The following is a 25,488-nucleotide window of genomic DNA, read 5'->3' on the forward strand; positions in this document are numbered from 1 at the left end:
GTTCCCAAGTCCAAGTCCTAGTTCCTATCTCGGTCAACTTCCGGTTTTGGTTCCCATTTTGGGTCACAAGGTACGAGCTCGGGTCCACTTTTGTGTTTGGGACTGGGTTCATGTCCGAGTGAGGGTTCGGATCCTTGTCAGGGTTGGGGTCCAGAGTTGGGTTCCTAATCCAGACACCGACTACAAGTTTTGTCGAAGCCCTGGGTCCAGATCTGGATCCCAATCTCGGGTCTCAGTCTGGTTCCATTTCTTGTGCCGGGTCTCGAGCTGGGTCCTAGGTTCAAGTTCGGGTCTGGGTCGGGTACTATGTCCCGGTCCTAGTTCTGTTTCCCAGGTCTTTATCCTTATTCTGGATCCAGGTCCCGGTTATTGTGTGGTTTTGTGTCTCGGTCTAGGTTCAAGTTCGAGTCCTAGTCTCGATTCGGGTTCAGGTCTCTGTCTTGGTTTTGATCTCGGTTCGGGTTTGGGTTTAGGTCCAGGTCCTAGTCCTAGTCCTAGTTCGGTTCTAGTTCCATTTGCGAGTCTTTGTTCGTGTTTGGGTTTGAGTTCGGTCGGAGTTCGAGTCCTGGTCTGAGTTTGGGTTCGGGTCCGGATTTTAGTCTAGGTCCAGATCAGGCTCCGGGTGTGGGTTCGCGTCATGGGTCTATGTCTAGGTTGGGTCTGAGTCCCAAGTTCCAATTCCGATCTGAGTCTGGATTCAGTTCAGGGTCTAATTCCTTGGTTCTGATCCTGTTCTGGATTAGAGTTTGGGTCCAGGTCAAGGTCTAACTTTGGGTCTGATTCTAGGTGCGGGTTTGAGTTCGGGTCAGAGTCTGTGTCCGTGTTTGTGTCCAGGTCTGGACCACGGTCTGGCTCTAGGTAAGGGTCAAGGTCCAAGTTTGGGTCCGAGTGCGGGTCCAAGTTTGGTTCTTCGTCAGGATCTCGGTCCAGATCTAGGTCCAGCATTTCGATCACTGTCTTGGTCTTGGTCCATCTCCAGGTTCATAATTCGAATCCCTATCTAGATCCAATTCTATGTTTGGGATCGTTACCAGATTTAGGTCCAAGTTCAGGTCTCAGTTTCGGTCTGGGTACACGACTGTGTCCTAGCCCGAGTTCCAGTCTTAGTTGGGGTCTAAGGTTATGTCTGTGTTCGATTCTACGTCTGGGTTCGGGTCCTGGTCACGGTCCTAGTCTCGTTCTAGGGTCCTTAGTCGGCGATTATTTTTCAGGTTCTAATTTTTGGTCCCACGTCTAGGTCTGGGTTCGGGTTTAGCTCTTCGTTTGTGTTCTTGTCCTAGTCTAAGTCCCAGATCTAGACACTGACTACTAGTCTGTTCCAGGCCCCGTTACACGAATCCCGAGTCAAGATCTGGATCACTGTCACGGGTCTCGGTCTGGTTCTAGTTTAGGTCCCAGGTCCCATTTCTGAGTTTGGGTTCGGGATCGAGACTGGGGTGCAGTTCTAAGTCCCGACCCTAGTTCTGTGTCCATTGTCTGGTTCCATGTTTGGGTCTTGATCCCAATCTCGGGTCCTAGTCTGGTTCCATTTCTTGTGCCGGGTGACGAGCTGGGTCCTAGGTTCAAGTTCGGGTTTGGGTCGAGTTCGAGTCTTAGTCTCGGTTCGGGTTTAGGTCTCTGTTTGGGTTTTGATCTGGGTTCGGTTTTGGGTTTCGGTCCTGGTCCTAGTCCTAGTTCGGTTCTAGTTCCATTTGCCATTCTTAGTTCGAGTTTGGGGCTTAGTTCAGATCGGAGTTCGAGTCCTGGTCTAAATTTGGGTTCGGGTCTGGATTTCAGTCTAGGTCCAAATCAGGCTCCGGGTGTGGGTTCGCATCTTGGGTCTTTGTCTAGGTTTGGATTCAGTTCTAGGTCTAAGTCCTTAGTTCTGATCCTGGTCTAGGTTCGAGTTTGGGTCTGGGTCTGGGTCTAGTTTTGGCTCTGATTCTAGGTGTTTGTTAGAGTTCGGGTCAAAGTCTGTGTCCTTGTTTGTGTCCAGGTATGGACACCGATATGGGTCTAGGTTCGAGTCCAGGTCCAAGTTCAGGTCCCGAGTGCGGGTCCAAGTTTGGGTCGTGATAGGATCTCGGTCCAGATCTAGGTCCACCATTTCGATCCCAGTCTGGGTCTTGGTCCAAGTCCAAGTTCATATCCGGATCCCTATCTATGTTTAAGTCTGTGTTGGGGATCGGGTCCCTGATTTAGGTCAAAGTCAGGGTCTCAGTTTCGGTCTGGGTACACGACCTTGTCTGGGCCAGAGTTCCAGTCTATGTTTGGGTATGAGGCTAGGTCTGTGTTCGGTTCTAGGTCTGGGTTCGGGTCCTGGTCACGGTCCTTGTCTTGTTCTAGGGTCCTAGTTCTTCGATCCTTGTTCAGGTTCAAATTTTGGGTCCCAGGTCTAGGTCTGCGTTCGGGTTTGGTTCTTCGCCTAGGTTCTGGTCCTAGTCTGAGTCCCAAATCTAGACACCGACTACTGGTCTGTTCCAGGCCCCGTTACCCGAATCACGAGTAAAGATCTGGATCACTGTCACGACTCTCGGTCTGGTTCTGGTTCAGGTCCCAGGTCCCATTTCTCAGTTTGGGTTCGAGATCGAGACCGGGGTGCGGTTCTAGGTCCGGACACTGGTTCTGTGTCATAGCCTGGTTCCATGTTTGGGTCTGAGTTCATGTTCGGGTTCGAGTCTCGAGTCCAGGTTTGGGTTGGGATCCGGGTCCGATTCCCAATTCGGGTCTAGGTCTGATTTGGAGTCCGGGTCCTGGTTCGGTTACGGTTTAAGATCTAGGTCCAACTTCAGTTATGTTTCCAAGTCCAAGTCCTAGTTCCAGTCCCGGTCAATGTTGGGGTCCAGGGTTGGGTTCCAAATCACGACACCGACTACAGGTTTTGTCCAAGCCCAGGTTCCAAATCTGGATCCCAATTCTCGAGTCCTAGTCTGGTTCCATTTCTTGTGCCGGGTTACGAGCCGGGTCCTAGGTTCAAGTTCGGGTCTGGGTCGGGTACTATGTCTCGGTCCTAGTTCTATTTCCCAGGTCTCTATCCTGATTCTGGATCCAGGTCCCGGTTATTGTGTGGGTTTGTGTCTCGGTCTAGGTTCGGGTTCGAGTCCTAGTCTCGGTTCGGGTTTAGGTCTCTGTCTGGGTTTTGATCTCGGTTCGGGTTTGGGTTTAGGTCCGGTCCTAGTCCTAGTCCTAGTTCGGTTCTAGTTCCATTTGCGATTCTTTATTCAAGTTTGGGCTTAAGTTCGGTCGGAGTTCGAGTCCTGGTCCGAGTTTGGGTTTGGGTCTGGATTTTAGTCTAGGTCCAGATCGGGCACCGGGTGTGGGTTCGCGTCCTGGGTCTTGGTCTAGGCTGGGTCTAGGTTCTGGTTCAGGTCCTAGGTCCCGTTTCTAAGTTTGGGTTCAAGATCGACACTGGGGTGCGGTTCTAGGTCCCGACCCATGTTCTGTGTCCCTAGTCTGGTTCCATGTTTGGGTCTGAGTTCAGGTTCGGGTTCGGGTCCCGAGTCCAGGTTTGGGTGGGGATCCAGGTCCGGCTCCCAATTCGGGTCTAGGTCGGATTTGGAGTTCGGGTCCTTGTCCTGTTACGGCTCTAGATCTAGGTCCAATTTCAGTTTTGATTCCAAGTCCAAGTGCTAGTTCCACTCGTGGTCAACTTCCAGTTTTGGTTCCAATTTTCGGTCACAGGGTACGGGTTCTTGTCCACTTTTGGGTTTGGGATATTGTTTAGGTCCGGGTCCTCATTAGGGTTCGTGTCCTGGGCTGGGTCCTAAATCCAGAAACTAACTACGGGTTTTGTCCAAGCCCTGGGTCCAGATCCGGATCCCAATCTCGGGTCCTAGTGTGGTTCCATTTCTGGTGCCGGGTCACGAGCTGGGTCCTAGGTTCAAGTTTGAGTCCCTGTCATGTACTAGGTCTCTTTCCTAGTTCGAGTCCTCGTCTGAGTTTTGGTTCGGGTCTGGATTTCAGTGTAGGTCCAGATCAGCCTCTGGGTGTGGGTTCCCGTCCTTGGTCTTGGTCTATGTTGGGTCTGAGTCCCAAGTTCCAATCCAAATCTGAGTCTGGATTCAGTTCTGGGTCTAAGTCCTTAGTTCTGATCCTGGTCTGGGTTCGAGTTTGGGTTCGGGTCCAGGTCTAGCTTTGGGTCTGATTCAAGGTTTGGGTTTGAGTTCAGGTCCGAGTCTGTGTCCAGGTTTGTGTCTAGGTCTAGACCCCGATCTGTGTCTAGGTTCGGGTCCAGGTCCAAGTTGGGGTCCCTAGTGCGGGTCCAAGTTTGGGTCTGGGTCACGATCTCGGTCCAGATGTAGGTCCAACATTTCGATCCCGGTCTGGGTCTTGGTCCGAGTCTAGGTAAGTATCTGGATCCCTATCTAGGTGCAAGTCTGTGTTTGGGATCGGGTCCTAGATTTAGGTGCAGCTTCGGGTCTCAATTCCGGTCTAGGTACATGATCGTGTCTGGGCCCGAGTTCAAGTCTCAGTTTGGGTCTGAGGCTAGTCTATGTTTGGTTCTAGGTCTGGGTCCGGGTCCTGGTCACGGTCTTAGTCTTGTTCTAGGGTCCTGGTTCGACCGGGTCACGAGCTAGGTCCAAGGTTCAAGTTCGGGTCTGGATCGGGTACTAAGTCCTAATCCTAGTTCTGTTTCCCAGGTCCCTATCCTAATTCTGGGTCCACGTCCCAGTTATTATGTGTGTTTGGGTCCCGGTCTAGGTTCGGGTTCGAGTCCTAGTGTCGGTTCAGGTTTAAGTCTCTGTCTTGATTTTGATCTGGGCGCGGGTTTGGGTTTAGTTTCTAGTCCTGGTCCTAGTCCTAGTTCGGCTCTAGTTCCATTTGCGATTCTGAGTTCGAGTTTGGGTTTGAGTTGGGGTCATAGTTCGAGTCCTGTTCTGAGTTTGGGTTCAGGTCAGGATTTTAGTCTAGGTCCAGATCAGGCTCCTGGTGTGGGTTCGCATCCTAGGTCTTGGTCTAGGTTGGGTCTGAGTCCCAAGTTCCATTCCCGATCTGAGTCTGGATTAATTTCTGGCTCTAAGTCCTTGGTTCTGATCCTGGTCAGGGTTCGAGTTCGGGTTCGGGTCCGGGTCTACCTTTATGTCTTATTCGAGGTGTGGGTTTGATTTCGGGTCTGAGTTTGTGTCTGGGTTTTTGTCCATGTCTACACCTTATCATGGTCTAGGTTCGGGTCTAGATCCAAGTTGGGGTCCCGAGTGCGGGTCCAAGTTTGGGTCTGGGTAAGGATCTCGGTCCAAGTCTAGGTTCGTATCCGGATCCCTATCTAGGTCCAAGTCTGTGTTTGGGATTAAGTCCTAGATTTAGGTCCTGGTCTGGGTCTTAGTTCTGGTCTGGGTACACGACCATGTCCGGGCCTGAGTTCTAGTGTCAGTTTTGGTCTAAGGCTAGGTCTGTGTTCGTTTCTAAGTCTGGGTCCGGGTCTTGGTCATGGTCCTAGTCTTGTTCTAGGGTCCTGGTTCGGCGATTCTTGTTCAGGTTCAAATTTTGGGTCCCAGGTCTAGGTTTGGGTTCGGGTTTGGTTCTTCGTTTGGGTTCTTGTCCTAGTCTAAGTCCCAAATCTATATAATTGTCATGGGTCTCGGTCTGGTTATGGTTCAGGTCCTATGTCCCATTTCTGAGTTTGGATTCGGGATCGAGACTGGGGTGCGGTTCTAGGTCCCAACCCTGGTTCTGTGTCCCTAGTCTTGTTCCATGTTTGGGTCTGAGTTCAGGTTCGGGTTTGGGTCCTAAGTCCAGGTTTGGGTTGGGATCTAGGTCCGTCTCCTAATTCGCGTCTAGGTCTTATTTGGAGTCCGGGTCTTGGTCCTGCTACAGTTTTGGATCTAAGTCCAATTTCAGTTATAATTCCAAGTCCTAGTTCCAGTCTCGGTCAACTTCAAGTTTTGGTTCCAATTTTGGGTCCAGGGCTGGGTCCCAAATCCAGACACTGACTACGGGATTCGTCCAAGCCCTGGGTCCATATCCGAATCCCAATCTCGACTCCTTGTCTCGTTCCGTTTCTGGTGCCGGGTCACGAGCTGGGTCCTAGGTTCAAGTTAGGGTCTGGGTCGGGTACTAGGTAGCGGTCCTAGTTCTGTTTCACAGGTCCCTATACTGATTCTGGGTCCAGGACCAGGTTATTTTGTTGGTTTGGGTCCCGGTCTACGTTCGGGTTCGAGTCCTAGTCTCGGTTCAGGTTTAGGTCTCTGTCTAGGTTTTGATATGGGTTCGGGTTTTTGTTTAGGTCTTGGTACTGGTCCTGGTCCTAGTTCAATTATAGTTTCATTTGCGATTTTGTGTTCGAGTTTGGGTTTGAGTTCGGGTCGGAGTTCGAGTCTTGTTCTGAGTTTGGGTTCGGGTCCAGATTTAAGTCTAGGTCCAGATTAGGCACCGAGTGTGGGTTCGTGTCCTGGGTCTTGGTCTAGGTTGGGTCCGAGTCCCAAGTTCCAATCCCGATCTGAGTGTGGATTCAGTTTGTGGTCTAAGTCCTTTGTTCTGATCCTAGTCTGGGTTCGAGTTTGGGTCTGGTTCCAGGTCTAGCTTTGGGTATGATTCTAGGTGTGGGTTTGAGTTCGAGTCTGAGTCTGTGTCCGGGTTTTTGTCCAGGTCTAGACCTCGATCTGGGTCTAGGTCCAAGTTGGGGTCCCGAGTGCGGGTCCAAGTTTGGGTCTTGGTCAGGATCTCGGTCAAGATCTAGGTCGAGCATTTCAATCCCATTCTGGGTGTTGGTCCGAGTGCAGGTTCGTATCTGGATCCTTATCTAGGTCCAAATCTGTGTTAGGGATCAGGTCCCACATTTAGGTCCAGGTCTAGGTCTCAATTCCGATTTGGGTACACGACCGTGTCCGGGACCGAGTTCCAGTCTCAGTTTTGGTCTGATGCTACGTCTCTGTTCGGTTCTAGGTTTGGGTCCGGGTCCAGGTCACGATCCTAGATCTTTTTCTAGGATCCTGGTTTGGCGATTCTTATTCAGGTTCTAATTTTGGGTCCCAGGTCTAGGTTTGGGTTCGAATTTGGTTCTTCGTTTGGGTTCTTCTCCTAGTCTAAGTCCCAGATCTAGACACTGACTATTGGTCTGTTCCAAGCCTTGTTACCCAAATCCCGAGTCAAGATCTAGATCGCTGTCACGGGTTTCGGTTTGGTTCTGGTTCAGGTCCCAGGTCCAATTTCGGAGTTTGTGTTTGGGATCGAGATTGGGGTGCGGTTCTAGGTCCCAACCCAAGTTCTGTGTCCCTAGTCTAGTTCCATGCAGGTTTAAGTTTAGGTTCGGGTTCGGGTCCCGAGTCCAGGTTTGGGTGGGGATCCGGGTCGGGCTCCCAATTCGGTTCTAGTTCTGATTTGGAGTCCGGGTCCTAGTCCGGTTACGGTTCTAGATCTAGGTCCAATTTCAGTTATGATTCCAAGTCCAAGTCCTAGTTCCAGTCCCAGTTAAATTCCAGTTTTGGTTCCAATATTGGGTCACAGGGTACGGGTTCGGGTCCCCTTTTAGGTTTGGGACTGGGTTCAAGTCCGGGTGTGGGTTCGGGTCCTTGTCAGGGTTCGGGTCCAGCGCTGGGTCCCAAATCTAGACACCGACTACGGGTTTTGTCGAAGCACTGGGTCCAGATCTTGATCCTAATCTCGGGTCCCTGTCTGGTTCCATTTCTGGTGCCGGGTCATGAGCTGGGTCCTAGGTTCAAGTGCAGGTCTGGGTCGGGTACTAGGTCCCGGTCCTAGTTCTGTTTCCCAGGTCCCTATCCTTATTCTGGGTCCAGCTCCCGATTATTGTGTGGGTTTGGGCCCTGGTCTTTGTACGAGTTCGAGTCCTAGTCTCGGTTCGGGTTTAGGTCTCTGTCTGGGTTTTGCTCTGGGTTTGGATTTGGGTTTAGGTCCTTGTCCTGGTCTTGGTCCTAGTTCGGTTATAGTTCCATTTGCGATTCTGAGTTCGAGTTTGGGTTTGAGTTCGAGTCAGAGTTCGAGTCAAGTTCTGAGTTCGGGTTCAGGTCGAGATTTATGTCTAGGTCCAGATGAGGCTCCAGGTGTGGGTTCGCATACTGGGTCTCGGTCTAGGTTGGGTCCGAGTCCAAAGTTCCAATCCCGATCTGAGTTTGGATTCAGTTCTGGGTCTAAGTCCTTGGTTCTGGTCCTGGTCTGGGTTCGAGTTGGGTCCGGGTCCAGGTCTAGCTTTGGGTCTGATTTTATGTGTGGGTTTGAGTTACGAGTCGAGATCGTATGCGGGTTTGTGTCCAGGTCTGGACCCCATTCTAGGTCTAGGTTTGGGTCCAGGTCCCAGTTAGGGTCTGGGTCAGGATCTCGGTGTAGATTTAGGTCCAGCATTTCGATCCCATTCTGGGTCTTGGTCCGAGTCCAGGATCATATCCGGATCCCTATCTAGGTCCAAGCCTGTGTTTGGGATCAGGTCCCACATTTAGGTCCAGGTCGGGGCCTCTGTTCCGGTCTGGGTAGGGGTCCCATATCCAGACATCGACTACGAGTTTTGTCCAAGCCCTTGGTCTAGATCCGGATCCCAATCTCGGGTCGGAGTCTGGTTCTACTTTTGGTGCCGGGTCTTGAGCTGGGTCCTAGGTTCAAGTTCGGGCACGGGTCGGGTACTAGGTCCCGATCCTAGTTCTATTTCCCTGGTCCCTATCCTTATTCTGGGTCCAAGTCCCGGTTATTGTGTGGGTTTGGGTCCCAGTCTAGTTCGGGTTCGAGTCCTAGTCTCGGTTCGGGTTTAGGTCTTTGTTTGGTTTTTTATCTGTGTTCGGGTTTGGGTTTAGGTCCTGGTCTTGGTAATAGTCCTAGTTCGGTTTAGTTCCATTTGCGATTCTGAGCTCGAGTTTGGGTTCGAGTTCGGGTCCGAGTCCGAGTCTAGCTTTGGGCCTGACTCTAGGTGTGGGTTTGAGTTCGGGTCCGAGTTTGTGTCTGGGTTTCTGTCCAAGTCTGGACCCCGATCTGGGTCTAGGTTCGGGTCAAGGACAAAGTTGGGGTTCCGAGTGCGGGTCAAAGTTTTGGTGTGGGTCAGGATCTCGGTCCAGATCTAGGTAAAGCATTTCGATCCCAGTCTGGGTCTTGGTGCGAGTCCAGGTTTGTATCCGGATCTCTATCTAGGTCCAAGTCCGTGTTTGGGATCATCTCTCAGATTTAGGTCCAGGTCTGGGTCTCAGTTCCGGTCTGGGTACACTACCGTCTCCGGCGCCGAGTTCCAATCTCAGTTTGGGTCTGAGGCTAGGTCTGTGTTCAGTTCTAGGTCTGGGTCCGGGCCCTGGTCACGGTCCTAGCCCAAAATTTGAACCTGAACAAGAATCGCCGAACCAAGACCCTAGAACAACACTAGGACCGTGACCAGGGCCCGGACCCAGACCTAGAACCGAACACAGACCTAGCCTCAGACCCAAACCGAGATTGGAACTCGGCGCCGGACACGGTCGTGTACCCAGACCGGAACTGAGACCCAGACCTGGACCTAAATCTGGGAGATGATCCCAAACACAGACTTGGACCTAGATAGAGATCCGGATACAAACCCGGACTCGCACCAAGACCCAGACTGGGATCGAAATGCTTTACCTAGATCTGGACCGAGATCCTAACCCAGACCCAAACTTTGACCCACACTCGGGACCCCAACTTTGACCTTGACCCGAACCTAGACCCAGATCGGGGTCAAGACTTGGACAGAAACCCAGACACAGACTCGGACCCGAACTCAAACCCACACCTAGATTCAGACCCAAAGCTAGAACTGGACCCGGACCCAAACTCGAACCGAGACCAGGATGAGAACCAAGGACTTAGACCCAGAACTTAATCCAGACTCAGATCGGGAATGCAACTTGGGACGAGAACCCACACCTGGAGCTTGATCTGGACCTAGATTGAAATTCGGACCCGAACCCAAACTCAGACCAGGACTGGAACTCTGACCCGAACTCAAACGCAAACTCGAACTCAGAATCGCAAATGGAACTGAATCGAACTAGGACTAGGACCAAGACCACGACCTAAACCCAAACCCGAACCCAGATAAAAACCCAGACAAAGACCTAAACCCGAACCGAGACTAGGACTCGAACCTGAACCTAGACCGGGACACAAACCCACAAAATAACCGGGACTTGGACCCAGAATCAGGATAGGGACCAGGGAAATAGAACTAGAATCGGGACCTAGTACCCGACCCATGCCCGAACTTGAACCTAGGACCAAGCTCAAGACCCGGCACCAGAAGTAGAACCAGACTCCGACCCGAGAATGGGATCTGGATCTAGATCCAGGGCTTGGACAAAACTTGTAGTCGATGTCTGGATACGGGACCCCTACCCAGACCGGAACAGAGGCCCCGACCTAGACCTAAATCTGGGACCTGATCCCAAACACAGACTTGGACCTAGATAGGGATCCGGATACGATCCTGGACTCGGACCAAGACCCAGAATGGGATCGGAATGCTGGACCTAAATCTAGACCGAGATCCTGACCCAGACCCTAACTTGGACCTAGACCCGAACCTAGACCTAGAAAGGGGTCCAGACCTGGACACAAACCCGGACACAGACTCGGACCAGAACTCAAACCCACACATAAAATCAGACCCAAAGCTAGACCTGGACCCGGACCCAAACTCAAACCCAGACCAGGAGCAGAACCAAGGACTTAGACCCACAACTGAATCCAGACTCAGATCGGGATTGGAACTTTGGACTCGGACCCAACCTAGACCAAGACCCAGTATGCGAACCCACACCTGGATCCTGATCTGGACCTAGACTTAAATCTGGACCCGAACCCGAACTTAGAACTGGACTCAAACTCTGACTCGAACTCAAACCCAAACTCGAACTTAGAATCACAAATGGAACTATAACAGAACTAGGACCAAGACCAGGACAAGGACCTAAACCCAAATCCAAACCCTGAACAAAACCCGGACAGAGACCTACACCCGAACCGAGACTAGGACTCGAACCCGAATCAAGACCAGGGCCCAAACCCACACAATAATCGGGAGCTGGACCCAGAATCAGGATAGGGACCAGGGAAACAGAACTAGGACCGGGACCTAGTACCCGACCCAGACCCGAACTTGAACCTAGGACCCATCTCGTGACCCGGCTCAAGAAATGGAACCAGACAGGGACCCGAGATTAGGATCCAGATCTGGACCCAGGGCTTCGACAAAACGCGTAGTCGGTGTCTAGATTTGGGACCCAGTGCTGGACCCGAACCCACACCCGGACTTGAACCCAGTCCCAAACCTAAAAGGGGACCCGAACCCGTACCCTGTGACCCAAAACTGGAACAAAAACTGGAATTTAACTGGGACTGGAACTAGGACTTGGACTTGGAATCATAACTGAAATTGGACCTAGATCCAGAACCGTAACCGGACTAGGACCCGGACTCCAAATCAGACCTAGAACGGAATTGGCAGCCGGACCCTGATCCCCACCCAAACCTGGACTCGGGACCCGAACCCGAACCTAAACATAGACCTGTATGGCACTAGACTAGGGACACAGAACCTGGGTTGGGACCTAGACCTGGGACCCAAAATTAGAACTTGAATAAGAATCGCTAAACCAGGATCCTAGAAAAAGATCTAGGATCGTGACCTGGAGCCGGACCCAAACCTAGAACCGAATAGAGACGTAGCCTCAGATCCAAACTAAGACTGGAACTCGGGCCTGGACACGGTCGTGTACCCAGACCGGAATTGAGACCCAAACATGGACCTAAATCTAGGACCTGATCCCTAACACAGACTTGGACCTAGATAAGGATCCAGATACGAACCTGGACTCGGACCAAGACCTAGAATGGGATCGAAATGCTGGACCTAGATCTTGACCAAGATCCTGACCCAGACCCAAACTTGGACCCGCACTCGGGACCCCAACTTGGACATGGACACAAACCCGGACACAGACTCAGACTCGAACTCAAACCCACACCTAGAATCAGACACAAAGCTAGACCTGGAACCAGACCCAAATTCGAACCCAGACTAGGATCAGAACAAAGGACTTAGACCACAAACTGAATCCACACTCAGATCGGGATTGGAACTTGGGATTTGGACCCAACCTAGACCAAGACGCAGGACACGAACCCACACCCGGTGCCTAATCTGGACCTAGACTTAAATCCGGACCCGAACCCAAACTTAGAACAGGACTCGAACTCCAACCCGAAGTCAAACCCAAACTCGAACACAAAATCGCAAATGGAACTATAATCGAACTAGGACTAGGACCAGTACCAAGACCTAAACAAAAGCCCGAACCCATATCAAAACCTAGACAGAGACCTAAACCCGAACCGAGACTAGGACTCGAACCCGAACGTAGACCGGGACCCAAACCAACACAATAACCTGGACCTGGACCCAAAATCAGTATAGGGACCTGTGAAACAGAACTAGGACCGCGACCTAGTACCCGACCCAGACCCTAACTTTAACCTAGGACCGAGCTCGTGATGCGGCACCAGAAACGGATCGAGACAAGGAGCCGAGATTGGGATCCGGATTTGGACCCAGGGCTTGGACCAAACCCGTAGTCAGTGTCTGGATTTGGGACCCAGCCCTGGACCCAAAATTGGAACAAAAACTTGAAGTTGACCGGGAGTGGAACTAGGACTTGGAATTATAACAGAAATTGGACTTAGATCCAAAACTGGAGACTAGAACTCGAGCCCGGACACGGTCGTGTACCTACACTGGAACTGAGACCCGGACCTGGACCTGAATCTTGGACCCAATTCGAAACACACAGTTGGACCTAGATATTGATCCGGATACGAACCTGGACTCGGACCAAGACCCAAACTGGGATCGAAATGCTGGACTTAGATCTGGACCGAGATCTTGACCAAGACCCAAACTTGGACCCACACTCGGGACCCAAACCCACACCATAACCGGGACTTGGACCCATAATCAGGATAGGGACCTGGGAAATAGAACTAGGATCGGGACCTAGTACCCGACCCATACCTAAACTTGAACCTAGGACCCAGCTCAAGACCCGGCACCAGAAGTAGAACCAAACTCTGACCTGAGATTGGGATCTCGATCTAGACCGAGGGCTTAGACAAAACCCGTAGTCAGTGTCTGGATTTGGGACCCCGCCCTGGACCAGAACACTGACAAAGACCTGACCCCACACCCGGACCTGAACCCAGTCCCGGACCTGAACCTAGTCCCAAACCCAAAAGTGGACCGGAACCCGTACCCTGTGACCCAAAATTGGAATAAAAACCGGAAGTTGACCGAGACTGGAACAAGGACTTGGACTTGGAATCAAAACTGAAATTGGACATAGATCTAGAACCGTAACCGGACCAAGACCCTAACTCCAAATCAGACCTATACCCAAATTGGGAGCCATACCCGGATCCAAACCCAAACCTGTACTCGGGACCGGAACCTGAACCTAAACTCAGGCCCAAACTTGGAACCAGACTAGGGACACAGAACCATGGTCGTGACATAGAACCGTACCCGAGTCTCGATCTCGAACCCAAACTCAAAATGGGACCTGGGACCTAACCGGAACCAGCGCGAGACCCGTGACAGTGATCCAGATCTTGACTTGGGATTCGGGTAACGGGGCCTAGAACATACCCGTAGTCGGTGTCTAGATCTAGGAGTCAGACTAGGACAAGAACCCAGACGAAGAACCAAACTCGAACCCAAACCTAGACCTAGGACCCAAAATTAGAACCTAAACAAGAATCGCCGAACCACGACCCTAGAACAAGACTAGGACCGTAGACCAAGACCCAGGATGCGTACCCACACCCGTAGCCTGATCTGGACGTAGACTGAAATCCGGATCCGAACCCAAACTCAGAAGAGGACTCGAACTTCGACCCAAACTCAAACCTAAACTCGAACTCAGAATCGCAAATGGAACTAGAACCGAACTAGGACTAGGACCAGGACCAGGACCTAAACCCAAACTTGAACCCAGACCAAAACCCAGATAGAGACCTAGCCCCGAACCCAGATCAAAACCAAGAAAGAGACCTAAACCTGGACTCGCGACAAAGAACTAGGGTTGGCACCTAGAACTTTACCCCAGTCTCGCTCCCGAACCCAATCTCAAAAATGGGATCGGGGACCTGAACCAGAACCAGACCGAGACCCGTGACAGTGATCCAAATCTTGACTCGGGATTCGGTTAGCGGGGCCTGGAACAGACCAATAGTCGGTGTCTAGATCTGGGACACAGACTAGGACCAGAACCCAGACGAAGAACAATTCCCGAACCCAAACCTAGACGTGGGACCCAAAATTAGAACCTGAACAAGAATCGCCGAACCAGGACCCTAGAACAAGACTAGGACCGTGACCAGGATCGGGAGCCAGACCTATAACCGAACACACACCTAGCCTCAGACCCAAACTGAGACTGGAACTCAGGCCCGGACACAGTCGTGTACCTAGACCGAAACAGAGACCCCGAATGTCCTTCTCTTTGTGTGTGATATTTCACAGTCTTCCAATCTATGATTGAGGTACCACTTGCTATGTGTGGGCCCTACTCTATCACTGAGGGTTTCGAAATTTAGAAGAGGAAAAGAGAGAGAGGTTGGTTCGGCTATGGATAGAGAGGGAAGGCTCAGTTTTCTGAAAAAATGATTTTCTAAGAAAAGGTTATGAAAACTTGTTGTTTGACTGAGCCATCACTTTCTATTTATAGGCAACTACTAGGTTTAGGTTAGTAATTATTTGGCATTAAAATAATGAAAATATTAATTAGAAAAAGCTATCCAAGTGGCCAGCCATAGGTGTTAATGGGCCTCACTTGGTTTTTGTAGTTTTCACAATTTTTATTTCTATTTTCTCAAAAACGCCAATTTTCCAATTCTAACCATTTAAATGCCAAAACTAATTATTTAATAACTAAAATAGATTATTAAATAAGATTGTCATTTAATTTAATTATTAATTAGACATATAAAGTCTATTAATTAATAAATAAACCTAGAATCTCTTTACTTTACAATTTCGCCCCTGCTTAGTGAAAATTCAAAAATTAGACATAGTCTAACTTTAGAATGATAATTGATTAATCACAAATCAATTATTGAGTCTTACAAGCAGTATAGTCTCAACTAGAATGGGGACCATGGATCTATATGCTGAGCTTCCAATAAGTGAACCGAATTTACTAAGTAAATTCCTACTTATTAATTCCTCGTTGAATCCACTCTTAGAACTTAGAATTGCACTCTCAGACTTATATAGAGCATATTATATGTTCCACGATATAGATATGCTATCTCATTTAACCATTGTTATAATCTTATTGTGATCAAAGATCCTCTATATAGATGATTTTCATCGAGACGGGATAATTTTACCGTTCTCAACCCTCAAAGTATTTCGCCCCTTAAAACACTTAGCTACCTATAAATGATGTTTAGTGATCTAAGAATTAGTCACTTAAACAAGAGCTCATCCATTTACTTCTATTTAGCTAAGCTCGAAGGGAATCATCACTTGACTTCTATACACCAGTAGAAGCTATAGATTCAATATTTATGTTCAGCACTGCCACTCAATCATACTATCATGTTCCCAAAATATACGTATCACCCTGACCCAAAAGTAGGCTTAACTAATAAATCAAAGAACATGAATAGTACTCCTGAGTTGAGCCTAAGCATATCAGGATTTAGATTCTTTTAATCTTTAGATCAACTACTGATATTGACTTGGAAAGATATGACGGTAAGTTTATAATATCTTAACTAAGTTGCAATATCAGTCCAGTCCAATGTATACTCCATACATTCGAAACTAGTATACTTTACCAATGTCGTGGAAAGAACATAACACTTACTCCAAGTGTAAGTACACCTCATCGCTGATAATCACATTAGTGTAAATCCAAAACACTGATGAAACAGGGACTTAGTCTTTTAATTCATATAATCACAACCACATTCCACTGTGTTGACGATACTGTAATTGTGAATAAACATATGATCTGGACTTAACAGATTTTGTGTGTAAATGTAATAAACATATTAAACCATTAGCACGTAAAATTCATGCAAACATAAATCACTTCAAATTTCTTATATTGAAAACTAATGAGATTGTAAAGGGTTTTTATTTAGGGCACAAAACCCAACAGCTAGGACCATGACAAGGACTCGGACCTAGACCTAGAACCGAACACAGACCTAGCCTTAGACCCAAACTGAGACTGGAACCCAGGCCCTGACACGGTCGTGTACCCAGACCGGAACTGAGACCCGGACCTCGACCTAAATCTGGGACACGATCCCAAACACAGACTTGGATCTAGATAGGGATCCGGATACGAACCTGGACTCGGACCAAGACCCAGACTGGGATCAAAATGCTGGACCAAGATCTGGACCGAGATCCTGACCCGAACACAAACTTGGACCCGCACTCGGGACCCCAACTAGGACCTGGACCCGAACCTAGACCCATATCGGGGTCCAGACCTGGACACAAACACGGACACAGACTCCGACCCGAACTCAAACCCACACCTTGAATCAGACCCAAAGCTAGACCCGGACCCAGACCCAAACTCAAACCCACACTCTGAACTCAATCCAGACTAAGATCGGGATTGGAACTTGAGACTTTGACCCGAACCCACAGTCGGAGCCTGATCTGGACCTAGAATGAAATCCAGACCCGAACCCAAACTCAGACCAGGACTCAAACTCCGACCCGAACACAAACCCAAACTCGAACTCAAAATCGCAAATGGAACTAGAACCGAACTAGGACTAGGACCAGGACCAGGACCTAAACCCAAACCCGAACCTAGATCAAAACCAAGATAGAAACCTAAACCCGAACTGAGACTGGGACTCGAACCCGAACATAGACCGTGACTTATAGACACACAATAATCGAGACCTAGATTCAGAATCAAGATAGGGACCTGGGAAACAGAACTAGGTTGGGGACCTAGTACCCAAGCTAGACCCGAGCTTGAACCTAGGACCCAGCTCGTGATCCGGCACCAGAAATTGAACAAGACTAGGACCCGAGATTGGGATGCGGATCTGGACCCAGGGTTTGGACAAAACCCGTAGTCGGTGTTTGGATTTGGGACCCAGCCCAAGACCCGAACCGTGACATTGACCCGTACCGACACCCTGACCCGAACCAAGTCCCAAACCATAAAGTGGACACGAACCCGTACCCTGTGACCCTAAATTGGAAGTTGACCGGGACTTGACCTAGCACTTGGACTAAAAAATCATAACTGAAATTGGACCTTGATTCGGAACTATACCGGGACCAGGACCCGGACTCCAAATCAGACATAGACCCGAATTGGGAGCCGGACCCGTATCCCAACCCAAACCTGGACTCGGGACCTGAACCCAAAGCTTAACTCAGACCCAAACAAGGAACCAGACTATGGAAACACATATAGGGTCGGGACTTAGAACCGCACCTCAGTCTCGATCCCGAACCCAAACTCAGAAATGGGACCTGGGACCTGAACAAAAACCAGACCGAGACCCGTGACAGTGATCCAGATCTTGACTCGGGATTCTGGTAACGGGAGCTGGAACAGACCAGTAGTTGGTGTCTAGATCTGGTACTCAGACTAGGACCAGAACCCAGACAAAGAACCAAACCCGAACACAGACCTACACCTGGGACCCAAAATTAGAACTTAACCAAGAATTGCCGAACCAGGACCCTAGAACAAGACTAAGATCGTGACCAGGACGAGGACCCGGACCCAGACGTAGAACCGAACACAGACCTACCCTCAGACCAAAACTGGGACTGGAACTTGGGCCCGGACACGATCATGTACCCAGACCGGAATTTAGACCCGGACCTGCACCTAAATTTGGGACCCGATCCCAAACACAGACTTTGACCTAGATAGGGATCCAGATACATACCTTGACTCGGACCAAGACGCAGACTGGGATCGAAATGCTGGACCTACATCTTGACGGAGATCCTGACCCAGACCCAAACTTGAACCCGCACTCAGGACCCAAACTTGGACGTGGACCCGAACCTAGACACAGATCGGGGTCCAGACCTGGACACAAACCTGGACACAGACTCGGACCCGAACTCAAACCCACACCTTGAATCAGACCTAAAGACTTAGACCCAGAACTGAATCCACACTCAGATCTGGATTGGAACTTGGAACTCGGACCCGACCTATACAAATACCCAGGACGCGAACCCACAACCGGAGCCTGATTTGGACCTAGACTAAATTCCAGACCCGAACCAAAACTCAGACCAGGACTCGAACTCCGATCCGAACTCAAACCCAAACGCGAACTAAGAATTGCAAATGGAACTAGAACCGAACTAGGACTAGGACCAGGACCAGGACCTAAACCCAAACCCGATCCCAGATCGAAACCCAGATAGAGACCTAAACCCGAACCGAGACTAGGACTTGAACCCGAACCTAGACCGGGACCCAAACCCACACAATAACCAGGACCTGGACCAAGAATAAGGATAGGGACCTGGGAAAAAGAAATAGGACCAAGACCTAGTACCTGACCCAGACACGAATTTGAAACTTGGACCCAGCTCGTGATCCGGCACCAGAATGGAACCACATAAGGACCCGAGATTGGGTTTCGGATCTCGAGCCCGGGCTTGGACAAAACCCGTAGTCAGTGTCTGGATTTGGGACCCAGCCCTGGACCTGAACCCTAACGAGGACCTGAAACCACACCCGGACCTAAACCCAGTCCCAAACCCAAAACTGGACCTGAACTCGTACTGTGTGACCCAAAATTGGAGCAAAAACTGGAAGTTGACTAGGACAGGAACTAGGACTTGGACTTGGAATCATAACTGAAATTGGACTTAGATCCAGAACCGTAACCAGACCAGGACCCGGACTCAAAAACTAACCTAGACCCGAATTGGGAGTCGGACCCGGATCCCCACCCTAACCTGGACTCGGGACCCGAACCTGAACCTGAACACAGACCAAAACATGGAACCAGACTAGGGACACAGAACAACGGTCGGGACCTAGAACTGCACCACAGTCTCGATCACGAACCAAAACTCAGAAATGGGACCCAGGACGTGAACAAGAACCAGACCGAGACCCGTGACAGTGATCCGAATATTGGGATTCGGGTAACGGGGCCTAGAATAGACTAGTAGTCGGTGTCTAGATCTGGGACTTAGATTAGGACCAAAACCAAGACTAAAAACCAAACCCGAACCCAGACGTAGACCTGGGACCTAAAATTTGAACCTGAACAAGAATCGCCGAACCAGGACCCTAGAACAAGACTACGACTTTGACAAAGACACGAACCCAAACGTAGAACCGAACACAGACTTAGCCTCAGACCAAAACTGAGACTGGAATTCAGGCCCAGACACGATCGTGTACGCAGAGTGGAACTGAGACCCGGTCCTGGACCTAAATCTGGGACCCGATCCCAAACCATGACTTGGACATAGATAGGGATCCGGATAAGAACCTGGACTCATACCAAGACCTAGACTGGGATCGAAATGTTGGACTTGGATCTGGACCGAGATCTTGGCCCAGACCCAAAATTGGACCCGCACTCGGTACCCATAGCTGGACCTGGACCCAAACCTAGACCTAGATCGGGGTCCAGACCTGGACACAAACCCGGACACAGACTTGGACCCGAATTCAAACCCACACCTTGAATCAGACCCAAAGCTAGACCCGGACTCGGACGCAAACTCGAACCCAGACCAAGATCAGAACCAAAGACTTAGACCCAGAACTGAATCCAGACTCAGATCTGGATTGGAACTTGGGACTCGGACCCGACCTAGACCAAGACCCAGGACGCGAACCCACACCCGGAGCCTGATTTGGACCTAGACTGAAATCCAGACACGAACCAAAACTCAGACTAGGACTCGAACTCCAATCCGAACTCAAACCCGAACGCGAACTAAGAATTGCAAATGGAACTATAATCGAACTAGGACTAGAACCAGGACCAGGACCTAAACCCAAACCCGATCACAGATCAAAACCCAGACAGAGACCTAAACCCGAACCGAGACTGGGACATGAACCTGAACCTAGAACGTGACCCAAACCCACACAATAACCAGGACCTGGACCAAGAATCAGGATAGGGACCTGAGAAACAGAACTAGGACCAAGACCTAGTACCTGACCCAGAACCAAACTTCAACCTAGGACCCAGCTCATGACCCAGCACCAGAAATGGAACCACACTAGTACCCGAGATCGGGTTTCGGATCTTGATCCCGGGCTTGGACAAAACCGGTAGTCAGTGTCTTGATTTATGACCCAGCCCTAGACCTGAACCCCAACGAGGACCCGAAACCAGAACCGGACCTAAACCCAGTCCCAAACACAAAAGTGGACAAGAACCCGTACCGTGTGACCCAAAATTGGAACCAAAACCGGAAGTTGACCGGGACTGGAACTAGGACTTGGACTTGGAATCATAACTGAAATTGGACCTAGATCCAGAACCGTAACCAGACAAGGACCCGGACTCCAAATCAGACCTAGACCCGAATTGGGAGACAGACCCGGATCCCCACCCAAACCTGGACTCGGGACCCGAACCCGAACTTGAAATTAGACCCAATCATGGAACCAGACTAGGGAAACAGAACCAGGGTCATGACCTAGAACCGCACCACATTCTTGATCCCGAACCCAAACTCAGAAATGGAACATGGAACGTGAACCACAACCAGACCGAGACCCGTGACAGTGATCTAGATATTGGTATTCGGGTAAAGGGGCCTGGAACAGACTAGTAGTCGGTGTCTAGATTTGGGACTTAGATTAGGACCAAAACCAAGACTAAGAACCAAACCCGAACCCAGACGTAGACCTGAGACCTAAAATTAGAACCTGAACAAGAATCGCCCAACAAGGACACTTAGTCAGACCAGAACTCGAACTCCGATCTGAACACAAACTTAAACTCGAAGTAAGAATCGCAAATGAAACCAAACAAGGAACAAGACTAGGGACACAGAACTAGGGTCAGGACCTAGAACCGCACCCCAGTCTCGATCCAGAACTAGACCGAGACAAGTGACAGTGATCCAGATCTTGACTTAGGATTCGGGTAACGGGAAATGGAACAGACCAGTAGTCGATGTCTAGATCTGGGACTCAGACTAGGACCAAAACCTAGACGAAGAACCAAACCCGAACCCAGACGTAGACCTGAGACCTAAAATTAGAACCTGAACAAGAATCGCCCAACAAGGACACTTGAACAAGACTAGGACCATGACAAAGACCCGGACCCTGACGTAGAACCAAACACAGACCTAGCCTCAGACCCAAACTGAGACTGGAACTCGGGCCCAGACACGGTCGTGTACGCAGAGCGGAACTGAGACCCGGTCCTGGACCTAAATCTGGGACCCGATCCCAAACACAGACTTGGACCTAGATAGGGATCTGGATAAGAACCTGGACTCGGACCAAGACCCAGACTGGGATCGAAATGGTTGACTTGGATCTAGACCTAGATCTTGACCCAGACCCAAACTTTGACCCGCACTCCGGACCCCAAGTTGGACCTGGACCCGAACGTAGACCCAGATCGGGGTCCAGAATTGGACACAAAACCCGGACAAAGACTTGGACCCAAACTCAAACCCACACGTAGAATCAGACCCAAAGCTAGACCCGGACCTGGACCCAAACTCGAACCCTGTATAGGATCAGAACCAAGGACTTATACCTAGAACTGAATCCAGACTCGGATCGGGATTGGAACTTGGGACTCGGACCAACCCTTGACCAAGACCCAGGACGCGAACCCACACCCGGAGCCTGATCTGGACCTAGACTGAAATCCGGACCCAAACCCAAACTCAGACCAGGACTCGAACTCCGACACGAACTCAAACCCAAACTTGAACTCAGAATCGCAAATGGAAGTAGAACTTAACTAGGCCCAGGACCAGAACCTAAACCAAAACCCGAACCCAGATCAAAACCCAGACAGAGACCTAAACCCGAACCGAGACTAGGACTCGAAACCGAACCTAGACCGGGACCCAAACCCACAGAATAACTGGGACTTGGTGTTGGAATTTATTTTACCAGGATCTTAGATCTACTCACAAGTATGTTTATTAACACCCTAAATATGAACTTTCTAAAACGATGAAATAAACACATATAAAGTTAAAGAAACCTTACATTGGGTGCAGCAGAATAATATGACTCCTTCCGTTCTGATATCTAGCCCTTGATTCCTTTGTGTAGCAGAGCATTATCAATATCTGAACCTGGATCTCTTTCTCTGAATCTTTGATGCTGAAACTCCTTTTGCTGAATGTCTTTCTTCACGATCTTCCTCACTATGACTGAGGTATCACTTGCTGTGTGTGGGCACTACTCATACACTAAGGATTTCGAAATTTGAGAGGGAGGAAAGAGAGAGTGGGTTCGGCCAAAGATAGGGAGAGAGAAGGCTCAGGTTTTTCTGATTCAGAAAGTGTCAGAAGAAAAGTCACTTTTTCCTGAATCCTTCACTATCTATTTATATCATTCCACTAGGGTTAGGTTTGAATTATTTGGCATTAAAATAATGAAAATATCAGAGGGAAAAACCCTACAAAAGTGGCCGGCCATGCAAGGTGGATTTGGGCCTCACTTTTGCAATTTTGCAGTTTTACCTTTTCTGCATCTGATTTTCTCAAAAACGCCAATTTTATAATTCAACCATTTAAATGCCAATTCTAACTATTTAATAACTATAAATAATTATTAAATAATATTGTCATTTATCATATTTATTAATTGAACCATACAAAGTATCATAATTAACAAATATGCCCCTATAAACTCTTTCCTTACAATTTCGCCCTTACTTAGTGAAAAATTCACAAATAGACATAGTCTAATTTGAGAATTATAATTGATTAATCAAAACTAATTACATGAGTCTTACAAGCAATATTATCTCAACTAGTGCGGGGACCATGGGTCTATATAACCGAGCTTCCAATAAGTAGATCAAGAATTTAGCACTAAAATTCACTAACTTATTAATTCTTCGTTGAATCCACGCATAGAACTTAGAATTGCACTCTCAGTATATAGAATGCTCTATATGTTCCACCATATAGACACATCATTAGTTATCCATTGTTTTAATCCTAATGTGATCAATGATCCTCTATATGAATGATCTACACTGTAAAGGGATTAGATTACCGTAACACCCTACTATGTATTTTATCCTTAAAACACTTGACCCCGTATAAATGATATTTGAGCTTATGTGAAATGAGTACTCCACCATTTATGTTCGTTTGGTCAAGCTCGAAGGAGATCATCCTTTGCTTACTATTTGCCAAATAGAAGCTATAGATTCCATGTTTATGCTAGCGCTCCCACTCAATTGCACTACCGTGTTCCCAAAATGTACGTATCACCCTGACCTAAAAGTAGGCTTAACTAACAAATCAAAGAACGCGAATAGCCTCTCGAGATTGAGCCTAATCATATCAGGATTAAGATCATTTGATCTAGGATCAACTATTTGATATTGACTTGAATAGATATTACGGTAAGTTTAATAAATCTAAGTCAAAGTTCAATATCGGTCCCTTCCGATGCATACTCCATGCATCCAACTTGAGCTTTACTCTAACCAATGCTCTGGAAAGAACATAGCACTTCTCCAAATGCAAGTAAACTCAATTGTAGATTATCATATCAGTAAAACCCTATGTCTGATAAATCTTGGAAACTTTATTCACATAGTCATGTTTACTTTCCAATGTGTTGACGGCACAATAAACAGGATCAAGTATGTGAAAAGGGTTTCAGATGAATTTATACATTATGTACATATAATCATGAAATAAATCATGTGAACCATGCAACATTAAATGTTATTTCTGATCTATATTAATAAGTAAATCTGATTATATTGAAATGAGTTTTATTTAGGGCATAAAACCCAACACTTGGACCCAGAATAAGGATAGGGACTTGGGAAACAGAACTAGGACTGGGTCCTAGTACCCGACCCAGACTCGAACTTGAACATAGGACCCAACACGTGAGTTGACACCAGAAATGGAACCGGACTGGGACCTGAGATTGGTATCCAGATCTGGACCCACGGCTTGGATAAAACCCGTAGTCGGTGTCTGGATTTGGGACCCTGCCCTGGACACGAACCCTGACGAGGACCCGAACCCACACCCAGACCTGAACCAAGTCCCGAACCCAAAAGTGGACCTGAACCCGTAACCTGTGACCCAAAATTGGAACCAAAACAAGAAGTTGACCCGGACTGGAACTAGGACTTGGACTAGGAATCATAACTGAAATTGGACCTAGATCAAGAACCATAACCGGACCAGGACCCAGACTCCAAATAAGACCTAGACCCAAATTAGGAGCCGAACCCGGTTCCAAACCCAAATCAGACTCGGGACCCGAACCCGAACCTAAACTCAGACCCAAACATGGAACCATACTAGGGACACATAACCAGGGTCGGGACCTAGAACTGCACCCCAGTCTCGATCCCGAACCCAAACTCAGAAATGGGACCTGGGACCTGAACCAGAACCAGACCTAGAGCCATGACAGTGATCGAGATCTTCACTTAGGATTCGGGTAAAGGGGCCTGGAACAGACCAGTAGTCGGTGTCTAGATCTTGGACTCAGAATAGGACCAGAACCCAGACGAAGAACCAAACCCGAACCCAGACCTAGACCTGGGACCCAAAATTAGAACCTGAATAAGAATCGCCAAACCAAGACCCTAGAACAAGACTAGGATCGTGACCATGACCTGCACCCAAACGTAGAACCGAACACATACCTAGCCTCAGACCCAAATTGAGACTGGAACTCGGGCCCGGACACGGTCGTGTACCCAGACCGGAACTGAGACCCAAACCTGGACCTAAATCTTTGACCCGATCCCAAACACAGACTTGGACCTAGATAGGGATCCGGATAAGAACCAAGACTCGGACCAAGACCCAGACTGGGATCGAAATGTTGGACATAGATCTGGACCGAGATCCTGACCCCGACCGAAACTTGGACTCGCACTCAGGACCCCAACTTGGACCTAGACCCGAACCTAGAACCAAATCGGGGTCCACACCTGGCCACAAACCCGGACATAGACTCGGACCCGAACTCAAACCCACACCTAGAATCGGACCCAAACCAAACAAGGATCAGAACAAAGGACTCAGACCCAGAACTGAATCCAGACTCAGATCGAGATTGGAACTTTGGACTTTGGCCCAACCTAGACCAAGACCCAAAACGTGAACCCACACCCAGAGCCTGATCTGGACCTAGACTTAAATCCATACAGAATCTAAAGTCAGACCAGAACTCGAACTCTGATCTGAAGTCAAACTTAAACTCAAACTAAGAATCGCAAATGGAACCAAACAAGGAACAAGACTAGGAACACAGAATTAGGGTCAGGACCTAGAACCGCACCCCAGTCTCGATCCCGAAGCCAAACTCAGAAATGCGACCTGGGACC

This window comes from Cannabis sativa, chromosome 3 (genome assembly GCF_029168945.1).
Source record: "Cannabis sativa cultivar Pink pepper isolate KNU-18-1 chromosome 3, ASM2916894v1, whole genome shotgun sequence".
NCBI classification, from domain to species: Eukaryota; Viridiplantae; Streptophyta; class Magnoliopsida; order Rosales; family Cannabaceae; genus Cannabis; species Cannabis sativa.